Raw genomic sequence first — 11654 nt, 5'->3', positions numbered from 1 at the left:
ATAGTTTCTGATCGATAAGAATTGTAGGATGAATGTGATAATGGGTAGTAAGTAGGTTTTGTGGATGATGTAACTGCTAAAGATGATCACAAGAAAAAGAAATGATTGATGAATGTTAGTAAGATCAATACTCTGAGGTTTGATTTTTGAGAACATGAAGAAATTTCAGACGCATACGTATATGGAGGAGTTGAACTTGAAACTTGAAAGTCTCAGAAATAGTCGATATTGGTCTCAAATTTTCATTTCCTTCTTCATTGGATCATTGCCTACTTCACCCCGATGAATATTTTATTAGAAACAAGAAGAGAACAACTAACGATTCAACATCTTTAACCTCTTAAATATCATGGAACCAATTTTCGTATAATATTTTACTGTACCTTCCGTTGAAAATACAGTGTCAATAACTATTTGCCTCCTTGAAATCTGATGCTCTGTGGCCAAGTCCAGTAAAATTTAAGAATGGTCAGGTAAATTTTTTTTTTTTTTTTATACTTACAGTTTCTTAGAAATCAAGTACGATACTCTAACGTAAGCAAAATACGTAATTGGAAGTAGTTATTGCTGTCTAAGATTGAAGGAGAGAGCGGCTTTGACTTTTATGTAGTAGTTCATCATCACGCAAAGGATGCTGGTCAACAACGAATACAAATTAAACCTACCACTAGAACATCTATGATCAGCTGGATTCCAATGAACTTCGTAATCGGATAAGGATTTCTTATCCCTAGTTCTTAACGTGTTGGAATTCTTCCTCTTCGAAGTCAAGCACATAGAGAAATAGGCGTAGGGGTCATTACTTGCATAATCCCACGGGTTCTAAATATAATCTTTTCATCATTTTAAGTATGTGGTTATGGCGTTGTGCATATGTCAATTGTCAAAAGTAAACAAAGTCAAATTTGGGAGATCAATTAATATGCATATCGATCATTTCCACTCACTTTCACTCCCCAATTCCAACAGCTTTTCTGTTTTTATATTGACTCGATTGTTTCTGACATACTTCAGTCAATCTATATCCATACAATCTTTGATTAACTACGCTATAAATAAAGACCTTGCAAGCACACATTTCTCGTAACAATTACAATTTCAATACAGCATTCACCAAGCCGGAGAAGAAGAATACAGCAATCACCAAGCCAGAGAAGAAGAAAATCATCCAAGAAGAAAACAGCAACCATCTTTAATACATGGAAGGTTTAATTCCATTTCTGCTTCATGCAATGAAGAACAAGAAAACTGCTCAGAATAACTACCGGTGTCTGTCTGAGGGTTCGAGCCGAAACCGCAGCTACCATCAATTGATTAATACTGAAGATTCAAGTCACAGAAGAACACGGTCGGAGTTTTAACCACCATCAACAACTGAGTTGTTTGATCAAAGCTATAGTGGTACGGCCAGTTACTTACGGTCTCAAAGTTTGCATGATACTACCATTCCCTCTCCGAAAGTCATCGAATCAAAACAAGTGATGGGTGCGACGTCTAAGCTAAACCATCGTCGGAGATAGTGGAGAAATACTGAAATATGCATAATGAAATTGGAGTAATCAATTTGGTTAAGTTGTTGAAAAGACCAACACAATCTGTTGGTTTGATTAATCTTTTAAGATGTTTGTTTTTTTCTCTTTTTTTTTTTATTTATTTGGTTCTTGTAAGTGTGTGATTATATATGAAATTCTTTGATTGATTGGTACTAAATTCGTGATCAAGTTTACTCATTTTTACAAATATAAATCTATATGGAGACTTATTTTGTTTTGGAAGAAACTTTAGTTGGAGGTTAATTTTGCTAACAGTGGTATGGAAAATTAATCACGAGTTCATAAGATCCTACAGAGTAACAAACATCACACCTATACTTGTGAAGTCGCTGCATCAAGTAGGCAAGTGACCCGTCATTGTAGAGCAGGTAGCCGTCTATTACAATGAGCAGTGTCCTAATGGACCAGCTGTGAGATAATAAGTGCAATATTTATTTTTATTTTTTGATAAAGGGAGACTTTTATAAAAACTAAGAAGAAGATACATTGTTTAGCTTACATAACTTAAAAATCTACAAATCCTTTCTAGACTTATTCCAGTACCTAGAATTAATATAAATATCTTTGTATCTGTTCAAGATTCTAGCTAACTTATCCGTGAAAATATTACACAAAATTGGTTAAAAAGATCAAAATCAACAATTTCTAGGTGAAAAAGACATCTAGGTTTTGATATTGTTTAACTGGACAAAAATGTTAAAATAGCCAGGATGTAAACAGTTTCATCATACCCATTTCCAAATACTTTTTCTTATTTTTAATTTACATCAGGATGCATCCAGTTTCATCCTAGCTATTTTTTAAGTTTAAGCTAGGATGAATCCAATTTCATCCTTGATATTTTTTTTTGTCCATTTCACCCGTAATAATATTTACGCGTCCATTAGAACCATGTTTTAAAAATATTTGGACAAATGACCATTTTTCGAAAATATTACAATTTCTTTTAATAAAAACGAAAGAAGAACTAGAAAGAAATTGGTCATAATCCAAGGCTTGCTGTAAGATTGCTTTAGACCTCCAATCAACCGCAAAATTGTTCTTCATTTCTATACCATTGATAACATTTTTAATGTCATTGAGGAAGATTATTCTTTCATCTCTACATCCTTGCATCCACTTGATAGCTTCCCTACAGGCTCTGGATTCAGCTTTTTCTGAGCTAGAACACCAACCTGAGCCTCTTGTAAAGTCAACAATGCGACCTGAATTATTAGTTTTAACGACTCCATAGGAATTTTTTTTTGTAGTACTTTGGAAAGCAGCATCAAAGTAGATATAAGAGATATCCTGCAACAAATCATAATTAGCTAAGGAACAGTTAGGATGAGGTTTATCACAGATACTAGCACCACTCTTCTTAACACGTGAAACTTTCTTGTTTTTAGTATATTTTGGTAAGTCTTTTTTGATGAATTCAATTAGATCCATAGGATTAACTTTGACATTGTGAAAGACAACTTTGCAGCGATACTTCCAAATATACCAGAGAACATAAGCAATGAAATCCTTATTGTTGTTGTCTTTTAGCCAGAAAACACACCACTCTTTGAAGTTCAAATTTGCAGCAGTATAAAAGACTCCTTAAAATGAGCGACCTCTCCAAATAGCTTCCGAAAAGACACATTCAGTAAATATATGATTGATATTTTCTCTAGCATTACAACTACATAAAGGGCAGATGATATCAATAGGTGTGTATATTCCAAGGATCTCTCTAACTGGGAGACAATCACTTAGAGCTTTCCAAAGAAAAGTTTTAACTCTAGGAATTACATTAAGATGCATACATGGTTCTTGTTGCATACATAGTTATAAGCAGACTTATCGGATACAAAACCATCTTTTGTTCCAATTCATCTCCTAACATCCTTATTTTCAATCTTATTACAAGGCTCAAGCATTCTTATTTCTTCTGTATCACTCTTTTCAAACAGGTTATTGATTATGTTGAGATTCCAGTTTCCCATATTATCAATTATATCTGAAACTTTCTTAACTATATTAGCATCTATATTATTTTTTGGTTTCGGTGTTTTGCTACTTGGATGCCATTTTTCTGTCCAGATCTGTATATCCCTTCCATTTCCTAGCTCCCGACAATGATCTTCTCTAATGATATCTAAGCCTTTACGGATACTAGTCCCAACCCAAGATTTCACTTTTTTCTTCTTATAATAAAGAGGATCATTTTTAGGAAAGTACTTATGTATTAGAACAATACACCACAAATGTTCTGGGTTTTCTAGAAGTCTCTAGGCTAACCTAGTTAACAAAGCTAAATTGAATTTAAGGATTTTTAATACCTAAACCATCATCAGCTTTGCTGATACACATAGAGTCCCAGGCTTTGAGATAGATTCCTCTATTACACTTGTTTTTTTGCCACTAGAAATCTCTTTATAGAGAATCAATTTTATCTAGAGTTTTTTTAGGAATTAAGAAGCACATCATCTAGTACATAGGCATAATCCTAGTGACAGAGCAAATTAGAGTAGTTCTAGCTACCAGCTTGTGATAGAAATTTAGCTTTCCATCCTTGAACCCTACTATAAACTTTATCAATAAGGTTTTGATAGTTGAAACTTTTTGATGTATTAAAGAATAAAAGAGTACCTAGGTAAGTATCATTTTTTGTTATTCTACGTACCTTAAGAATTCTGCCTAGTAATTTACAATGTTTATTTTCAACTTTTTTGCTAAAGTAAACACCTGATTTCTGGTAATTGATAACCTGACCCGAAGAATCACTAAATATTTTTAGCACTTCAAATAAATTTCTTACCTGGGCTATACTAGCAGTGGTAAACAGAAAAGAGACGTCAGCAAAGAAAATATGGGTAATCGAAGGACAATCTTTTGTAACTTTAATGCCAGTAACTTTACCTATCAACTCAACATGGTTCAGAAGTCTAGATAGAGCTTCCATACAAATGATAAAAATGTAGGGGGACATGGGATCCCCTTTCCTAATTCCTCTAGTGGAAAAGAAAGTTTCTCCAGGATAACCATTCACTAGAACTGAGTAAGAGACGGAAGAAATGCAATAAAAAATGAGATCCCGGAAATCTTCTGTTAGAGCATTGCTCGGTCGAACTCGCATGCGTTGCTATCTCAAGCATGTTTGTCAATACTAGTGATCAAAACTATATGTATTGATTTCTAGTTTACTTATGACTAAGTCTCGGTCTAGGATAGTCAAGTGTAGTTGAAGCTCCAGACTCCATGGTGATCATCTTACGAAGACGAAGAACTACTCGAGGAACCGGTGGAACTTCATCTGACTAAAAGGTATATGGAGACTTGAACTTATCTATCAATCAAAAGTCTATTCTATCTCATACTCTTGAGACAAAGTCATATAAGTATGATAGTTTTCATACATACATATTTGCTATTTCGAGTTGAGTTTACTCGCCTATCTTTTTCTCGAAATAAGTGTTGGTAAGCTTTCGCTTTAACCATTCTCATCTTTACCTGTAATGAAAGTCATGATGACGTTTCAATCTTGAAAATAGTTTTGATGATGATAGTCGTGAATAACGATTGTTATAACATTATAGAAGAATGTTTCAATGATTGAAATGTAGAATTGAGATTACCATCTATAGATATAAACATATATAGTGTGTTCGCACATTATTGTATAAATCCATGTGTCGGAAGCCAAGTGCGTGCATATGTGTGCATGCGGTATTGGTGAAGGAGACATGTTGAGTACACGTACCCGTACGTGTACCTACGGAAGTTTTCATACCGAAATTTTTTGTTGGAGTTTGTAAGTTTGCAAAATAGTAAACCATTCACCTTAGGTACGTGTACCCATACGCGTACTCACGGAAGTTTTCGAACCTAAAATTTCTGCTGAGTTTGTAAACTCAAATCTGGTAGCTAAGGTACGCATACCCGTACGCGTACTCAAGCTGGAGATCTCTCAAATCGGTAGTTCATGAACTTAAAAAAATAAATTATAAGATATGCAATCTTTGCAAACTGTGGCTATATTATTCATGAATTGATCCAAGTGGATCAAACTGATTTTGTTTCAATTGTGTCTATGAATAAAGACCTAAGCAATTGAACAACTCTATCAACTAGTTCTTATGAGTTATTTGAACTAGTTATGAGAAAGATGATACGGTTAATATGAAAGTGCTCATATGGCTAACCATTGGTTAACTATTTGTGAACCAACTAAGTGTACACGTTTAGGTATGATTACTCAAACCTAAATGAATTCATTTCATTTGTGTATGTGACAAGCTAAGTTTTGATCTAACAGTTGAAAGATATTAGCTTGGTTGAATCAGGTTTTTCATCTAATGGTGAATATTGAATGCTTTGTTACCAAGGTAACTTAGATTGCAAACCCTGATTTGAAAACTATACTCCCTCTGTCCTAGTTTACTTGCCAAAATAGGATTTTGCAAAAACTTGAAACAAATTCAAATTACTTCCACATACACCATCAATCTTTCAAATCACTTGCTTAATATACAAATTTTCGTATCCTAGTTTTTATTTCTTTCTTGATAATTAGATAATGTTAGTGGGAAATATAGTAATTTTCTTGGTACACTTTTGTTAAAAAAAACACAATTTTGGAAAGTAAACTAGGACGGAGGGAGTATAAAGGAGACATATATCATCTGGAAAAACTAATCCCCGCACCTCTTGTGTGATACTAGTTGGTTTGCTAGAGTCGATTCTCCTTTAACCTTAGGTTTCTTCTAGAGACCCTGTAGGTTAACGACTGAAATACTTCATTGGGATTGTGAAGCCAGACGAAACTACTTTTCTTGTAGTTGAGCGATCTGATCTTGCCATTTTCTATCGTACGAGTTCAATTGAATAATTGGTGTGAGATTATATCTCTGATAGGGCAAGATAAAAAGAAATCACAAATATCTTCGTCTCATAGTTTTTGATTCCACTATATCTAGTTTCGCTACCGTACAATTTAGATTATTGTGAGGTGATTGATAATACTAGGTTGTTCTTCGGGAATATAAATCTGGTTTATCAATTAGTTCATGTTCACCTTGATTTATCAAAAGACGGAACAGAAACTCTTGGATATTTTTGTGGGAGACAGATTTATTCAATTCTATAGACTTTTCTGTGTGAGACACATTTGTTTATCAAGTCTTCGACTTTGGGTTGTAGCAACTCTTAGTTGTGGGTGAGATCATCTAAGGGAATCAAGTGCATAGTATCCTGATAAGATCAGATACGTAAGAGCGCAACTGTACCTTGAATCAGTGTGAGATTGATTAGGGTTCAACTACAGTCCAGACCGTAGTTAGTTTATAGTAGGATAGTATCTGTAGCGGCTTAATACAGTGTGGTGTTCAATCTTGACTAGGTCCCGAGGTTTTTCTACATTTGCGGTTTCCTCGTTAACAAAATTTCTGGTATCTGTGTTATTTCTATTCCGCATTATATTTTGTTATATAATTGAAATATCACAGGTTGTGCATTAAGATCAATCAATTAGAATATCCAACCTTTGATTGTTTATTTAAATTGATTGACACTTGGATATTGGTATTTGGTACCATCCAAGTTATTATCCTTGTATTTGGTAAAGACTCGCAGATTTCTATTTCCTTGAGTAAAGATCAAATCAAGTGAGAGAGACATTAACTCCTCGATATACTTTTCTCTAGATTGAGTCTGACTGCCTAGTATATTCTCTAGAAAGTATATTGGAGTTAGTCCATACAGATTTCTAATCGAAATATTGGGTGTGGTTGTTATACCCCCGCCTTTTCAATTGGTATCAGAGAAGGCAAACACGTTAAAGACCTTATAAGTCTGTGTTTGTAGCGATCTGATTATGGACGAGTCTATCTATAATAACGTACCAGTTCAGAAATTACTAGATGATTGTAAAAGCTTGGATTTACCTGAGAGAACTGTCATATCTAAGTCAATATATAAAAATTCTCTTGATGTAAAAACTGTTGATTGGGAAACTCTCCTAGAAGAACAGTTGGATGAACTTTCTGATGAAGGTGATTCAGATATTAATAGAGATGTTGATGAGGAAGTCTCGGAGTATGTTAAGTTTTTGGAATCGTGGAATATGAAGAAGATTACAACTTATCATGTCTCACCTCTTCTGACCTCTCTCTGTCAAGAAAACAAGAAATTGAGAAGATGTTAAGCAGGTGTTTATTTTTCGAATCGTTTTAACGAATCGATCCTCAAGGATTCTGAGGAAAACCTACGTATGAAGTCACTTGAATGTGATAATATTTATCAAAAGTACTTATTGTTGGAAGAGAAACTTGCAGAATCTGAAGCAAGGTTTAAGTCTCAACAAATTATTTTTGATGACAGAGAAAGTGCTTGTCTCGCTCGAGAAAAACGCCTTGAGGCTGATTTAGCTGCTGCTCTTGATAAAATCAAGATGTTGGAAGATGACTTGAAAAAGTTAAATACTAGTTCAAGAAAATTAACCACTATGCTAGGAGCAAGTAAAAATCATCGTGATACACGAAGATTGGGCTATTAGGGAATAAATGCTCCAAGTATTAGCAAAGAGCTAAAAATTTTCAAGGCTAGTGATTCTTTTCAACAAAAGGTTTCCACTGATGGAAAAATTTAAATACCTTCACTGGCAATTAAGGTTCGAAAGAGCAAAGTATATCAACCTCCAAAGTCAGCAAATACAGATCGAGGTAAGGACATTCCTTATGTTTGCCACTATTGCGGAAATAAAGGTCACCTAGAAAGGAGATGTCATTTCCATATAAGGAATGAGAAACTTCATGATGTTCTTGTTTGGGCATCACAAGAAGTTATTAAACCAAGATCATATGTTAAGGCTAATCCCCTTAATGCTACAGGTTGTAACTGTCCAACTTTTAGGCAAAGGAATCAGTGTTGTGATAAACCTATTTTTGCCTATAAACGTCATGCGAATCCTTTTCACAATCGTAATGGTTATCAAAAGGATAACTTCGTAAAGACTAAGAGAAGATCTGATGTTCCCAGTAGGCGAAAGACTAACTTGCAAAAAAATAGTAAATCCAATCCTCTTTCGAGAAATCTTGAAGAGAGTAACGGGAAGAAGGTTCTGGTTGTTTCTAAACGCACTCATAAATGGGTTCCAAAGAAAGTCAATGATACTTTGAGTGTGAAAGGAACGATCTCCCAAAAAATTCCATGACTATGGAGAAGGCAGTATCCATGATGTTGGAACTTAAAGAGTTCTTTGGAAAGATGGATTTGGATGTGAAAGGTTCTAAAGGTGATCTCTTTTATGATAATCCGAAATTCACTTGTGGTGAGCAAGACATTGTTCACCTCAACACAACTTGAGTGTGTTTTAAGTGCATCCTCACTAAGGAATGCCCTGTTATGTATACGGTGAGGGAAGCACGAAAATTGGGGTGCAAAGATTATGTTTGGTAAGGCTGTAGAATTCAATTGGATTCATCTAAAAAGGTATGTCTATAAACTTGAGCAAGATTTGTGTTTTTATTTGCTTAGAGAACTTATAATGATTACCTTTCTTATCGCTCTTTTCTACCTAACTTGATATGTGGTTAAGGTTCTTAAATGTTTAGGTTTGAAAATAATAGTTCGGGATGTTTGGACTACATGGTAAACATACCAAGTATGCATAACATCATTTAAAATCAAAATCCAGGGGTTTAGGTATGCATACTGATAATAATTTTGATTGTTGTTGTAGTAATGAGGTTCAAACTCTCGGACTTGTGAAGATTAAATTTAAAGATTTAATAAAATTATATACAAAAATATTAACAAAGTGGGCGAGAGGTAACCAAGACACTAGATTCCACTATTACACATGAATGATGTCAAATATTTCATAACTCTAATTATCCTTTTAATCCTTTATTTCTTAATTCACAAATAATCAAACATATTCTCAAAAATTAATTGTATCCCTTAAGCATAGATTATCTAACCAAAGCATAACCTATCTAATTGAATCACAAATAATGAAGAAAATTATGTAAACTTTTAAGAACTCTGCAAAAGCAATGATTGAGTAAATTATAATTAAATATTAGAGAAAATGAAATAGTTACCCATTGTTCATGTGTGAATAGCTTCATCCATTGGCTTGGTTACGAGAGAATTAGCCTCTCATCATGTTGGAAACACGCTCAAAAGTTGATTTCATTTATGCTCAGAGGGTTACAAATGATGAATAAGGGAGAATTATAATAAAAATCGGGTTTGCAATGCTTATAACTATTGCAAAAGCCGTTACAAAGAGCCGTTACTGTACTGTTGCGTTTTTTAAGTCTGTCTCTGATCTGCGACCAACAGTATGAGTCGCTAACACTGTTTAAAAACGACGGTTGTGGCGAGTCTGTTCTTCGTGTTCTTCAGTGTTTTTCAATGGCAGCAGCAGCAGCAACTGGTCTCTCTGCAAATTCGATTATTTTGACTCTGTGGTGCTCTAAACTTCTCCCAATCTCTCCCCCTGTTTTCTCTGTGATCCCCTCACCCTATATATACTCAGCAGCATCAAAATATCATGCCATAACTCTCACAAATTTTCATTAAACTCGGCAGTGAAGAAAAATATTCTAGGAATATTTTCTTCCCTGTTTTAGCTTCTCACGTGTTTCTACAGCTGAAAAATCTCCTCATTTATCTTCTTCACGGTCCAGAGTGTTGCTAGAGTCATCATACACGAGCAGAACACGCATAAATCTTCCAAAACCCGTGAACTATTCTTCTCATGCACGGGCTGCCCTGATTCCTTGTCACGGATTTTCCAGCCAAATTTGATCGAAACAAACACCCATACCAGCTCTTTTATGACATATCACAACTACCCATGAAGTTTCAGCCCTTTAGTCCACCTAGAACATCTTCAAATTTCGATCGAAACATTCTCAGAGAGCTGCCACATTTTTCCCGCCAATTTTTAAGTTTCAAATGAAGAAGATGGTGTCCCCCTAACCAGTTGTGGGGTGCGAATAGCAGCTGCCTTTTTGGGGTGCCCCTTAGCCAAATATGGGCTCCGTATAGCAAGTGTCCTCCGGGGGTGTTCCGAGTGATTTTTCGAGCCGATTTTTCCAACAATATTTATTTTCCAAAAATACCTAAAAATACACAAAACACCATAATAAGGACGAAAACGAGTACCAACAATACGAAACATTGAGGACAAATTAGACACATAAATGCGTCTATCACATACCCGTTTGCATACTGCTCCAGGATACGAAAATTCGTTTGCAAACCCATATGCCTACTTGACGTCGATATTCGGTAAATTTGTTTTGGTCGTAACTTATTCGTCCGAATTCGGAATGACCTCATTATTTTTGCATTATATTCCTCTTTGAATTATCTTCAAAATGGTGATGAGAAATCCTAAATGTGAATGAGTTGAGGTTGGTCTTTGTCCCGTATCTTGTTTTTGAGTGTTTTGCTCCGTTTCGTCACACTTGTTCTACTGGGCTTGGGCACTTGGATTCTTGGAGTAATTCTCTTCTAAGCTCATTTGTAGCTTTTACAAGAATGATGTTGGTGAATCATAAAGAAGGAAATTAAACAATGGGAAGTAGTAGGCATTGCTTTGGGATTCTTGAATGTTCACAATCATCTTATGTGAACTATGATGCATGGTCTTTAATGACTTTGTATGTTCTTCTTTGTTAAGAAAATATTTTTATACGCTTTTGGTAACTACTCTTGGTGTAAATCCATGAGAAAAAGATTGATTCTACCTTCTAAGGACAAAGATTTATTTTTGCAGTATGAATCTTTATGGTTTTATATATTACAATATATTATGGGATATGTGTGTTTGCATCCGTGAACTATGATTGTCCCATACCCTGTCAAAAGTTATGTCTTTCATATGTCGATATGCATGTATTGATAAGAGAATGAATGAACTTTTGACATGACAAAGGTTTTAAGCCTATTATATGTCATTATGCAAATATTGATGGAAGATAGGATGAAGTTTTGTTTACGAGGATTATATCTATTATATGTCATTGTGCAAATAGTGATGGAAAATAGAATGAATCCTTGTATATTCCGCAGTATTGATCTTCCCTGATCCATATTTTATGTATATATTGTGCGGCTCTA

This window comes from Papaver somniferum, chromosome 8 (assembly GCF_003573695.1).
Source record: "Papaver somniferum cultivar HN1 chromosome 8, ASM357369v1, whole genome shotgun sequence".
NCBI lineage: Eukaryota > Viridiplantae > Streptophyta > Magnoliopsida > Ranunculales > Papaveraceae > Papaver > Papaver somniferum.
This window is presented reverse-complemented; position numbering follows the sequence as displayed.